Source organism: Sitodiplosis mosellana, unplaced genomic scaffold, assembly GCF_009176505.1.
Source record: "Sitodiplosis mosellana isolate CC-2019 unplaced genomic scaffold, AAFC_SMos_1.0 Smas_scaffold_6166, whole genome shotgun sequence".
In the NCBI taxonomy this organism is placed as follows: Eukaryota; Metazoa; Arthropoda; class Insecta; order Diptera; family Cecidomyiidae; genus Sitodiplosis; species Sitodiplosis mosellana.
Genome location: NW_022601407.1, coordinates 6674520 through 6677826, shown reverse-complemented (window position 1 = coordinate 6677826; position 3307 = coordinate 6674520).

The window sequence follows — 3307 nt, the reverse complement described above, 5'->3', positions numbered from 1 at the left end:
TTTTTTTCATTTCGGAACGAAAGTGGAGGCAACACAAACATTGCACTTGTGTGCTGTCATTAAGTAAACATCTGTTTCGGCAATACAACACAAGCCAATTAAATTTGGCAAATCAAAATTATCGAATTATGTACAAAATGATTGAATTCAACTAATTAATATTTTTTTCATAAAAAGGCCAAAACCCGAGGAGGATCCAACGAATCGTTTCTACATTGGCGAAGCATTTTTAGTGAAAGACGAAACCGAAACGGTTGTTGTTCCTGAGTCAGTGCTGAAATCACCGCCGCCGCCGCCACCACCGCCTCCGGAAACTTTCCCGGAAATTCCGCGTGAAGCAAAAGCCGAAAAAACTGGCAACAGTTCAGACGATGCGTTCGAAATAACGCCGGACGATTTAGTGGATGCGCCCACGTCATCATCATCGGAGAATGAACAAATACGGGATGGGACAGCTCATCTGCAAAATCTCAATGCACCAGCCATCGACTCGGGCAAATATTGTAAATTATGTGATATATCCGTGACATCGGAAATTCATATGCGCTTGCATTTGGCTGGTGCAAAGCATGCAAAGAAATTAAGGCAACTTGGCGAACCGCCATACACAGAAGTGCCCCACACATTGTCTCAGTGCATTTTAGAAGAAACAACCGCTAAACGACCGAAAAACAATAACACTCCCACAGCTGCTTCTGCTGCTGCGACCATCGCCGATGGTGGCGCTAACGTGGATTACAGCGTATTTCGGACACCATCGGGCCAATACTATTGCCAAGTGTGCGATTTGAGTGTCACATCCGAAGTAACGCTTGCCCAACATTTTGCCAGCAAACGTCACATGAAAGCTGTCAAACGGAAATAAATCCGAATCGACGAATCAAGAAAAGAATTGAAAAATTCGCTAATGGAAAAAAGATTCTAATGAAATGAACAACGATCTGAATATTATTGGTAGCATTAAATTGATACAATTTTATCATAATACTATTTTGAAACATCAAAATGAGAGAGAGAGAGAGAGAATAATAACTGAAACAACTCATTTCGTTAAGCTTCAATTTGATTTGCACCATTTTGGTCGCAATGCTAATTGCAATCACATACCCCATTTTAAGATCACTTCGTATATCTCTTCTAAACATTTTGCTGAGGCTGCATTCGATTTTATTGAGAAAAAAGAAGAAAAAATCGTTAAATTTTTTCGTCCTAATTGCACTAGATAAAATATCGAAATTTCAATTAAATTTCTTTTCGAAGTGGCATCCTTTGTTCTCACATTTAAGTCACATCGATTTAAAAAAAAATTCACTCATACAAACTAAGTCAGACAAGGTTCCCGTAATTTTATTGATTAAAAATAGGAAGCACAACTTTTATTTACTCGAGTTTCTTTTTGATCTGTCAAAAATATTCGATTTAAGATTCGCTTTGTTATTTTCACACTAAAAGTTGTTTTGATTAAAATTTTTGTTTCATCTTTCATTCATCGACTGAATGTCGGAAAGAATAAGTTCAATTATAGTTTGAGTTCATTGTGACATTTCAAGCGTTTAATTCATGATAATCTTCATGAAGATTAAAAAAACAAATCATCGTCAAGTATTTAATTCATCAACTGTAGCTTTTTTTAATAAAAGGAAACTAGTTCACTATTTTAATGATTTTTCGACGCAAATACACATTTTGACTATTTTATTTTTTCATAGCAAATAAACTGCACATACTATTTGAGCGCAAATGATATACTATAGTATTGAGAACTGAAACAACAACAAATTAACCGTTGAGACTAGGAGGTAAACTCTAGTGAAGTGCATTGATTCAACACAATTTGTTGAAACTGGTCAATTAAACCTTCTTACGCAGTAGAGAAAAAATTGCTGTTGTAATCACCGCTCAAGTAAGCAAAATGCATGTATGTTGCATGCACAAAGTGCGTCTGTTGCTTACAATGGATTTACTAGTAAGTCCTGCTTTTGAGTGCATCTCGCTTAGGTTAGCCATTTTATCCCAGCGCTTCAATAATTATTATTCAATTTTCAATAATTATTGGAGAATGTAAAGAAAAACCAATCAAATTCAAATCAATTCTCAAAAATCGGATAATTTTTGAAACAATTGAATCCACAGAAACAATCCTATCCATTCAAAACTCAAAATTGCATTGTTCCCAATCATATCCGTGTTTGTGCATATTCATGGCCAGTGCAATTTTTACTAAAAGAAAGAAATTTTTTGAACGGAAATAAAATGCAAAATATTTGAATCTTTATTTGTTTCATTTTTATTAAAATTGATTTTTTTGCTGTTGTTTTTTTTTCTTTGAACCTTACAAACGAAGAAATTAACATGTTTACAGATAAATTAAATTATTAGAAATAAAAATACATAGAATGATTGTATTTTTAGTTTTCTCTTTGACAAAAGAAAGATCGCTATCTATGAATAAAAACTGAACAATTAATCGAATAACCTAACGAAATTGGTAGTGGTCTTTTCCCTTGTGTGTGTGTGTATGTGTTTTCCTTGTTGATTCTTTTTAGGCTTGTGTGTATGTGTGAAAAACAGCGCTTAAAAAACATCGATGAGCAAATTATCTAGGTACAAATGATGCAAGTTTTGTTTGTTTTTTTCCCTAATTCTTTGAGTTGGTCGCTGTATGTTGACAAAAAAAATAATTCATTAAAACTAAAAGAAAAGAAAAACGTTTTAAATTACAAAGATAAATTTGCAAGACTAAATAAAAAGAACAATTATAAAAATAAATTATGATTTTTTTTCTTCGTTGTCTTTTCCAAGTTGGCTACGAATATTTAAATCGACCGCTAGCGTTAGCGGTGCGAGAAAAAATGGTTGAAATTTTTGAAATTTCCGCTAAAACAAATGGACGGGCGTTCTGAATGGCTCTCTTATTTTCGTTGCTTTTTTTGTTTGCTTTCGTGAACATTTGGATAGCAAATTTTGCCGATTTGCAAAATGGAACAAGTCTCTTTCGTGTACTCTTTGGTTTCTTCTTTTTTCCATTTATTTTATTTTTTTGTTGTTGTTTGTTTACCTTAAAATAATAACTAGTTGTCTCTTTGTTTCTATTTAATGCCGCAAGCAAATCCATCCGATTCGTAATAGATTCACTTACATTTTTGCTATGCTTTCATCGTTTGTTGATAACATCAACAACAAAACTATGCTTAAAATGCTCTTAAATGGTATTTCTCTGCCGCTTTTTTTCCGGTCTGTTGGTCAATTTAAAAACCAATTTTTTAAAATTCCGAATTGTGTGTTTTTTTTTATTTTCTTCCTATTG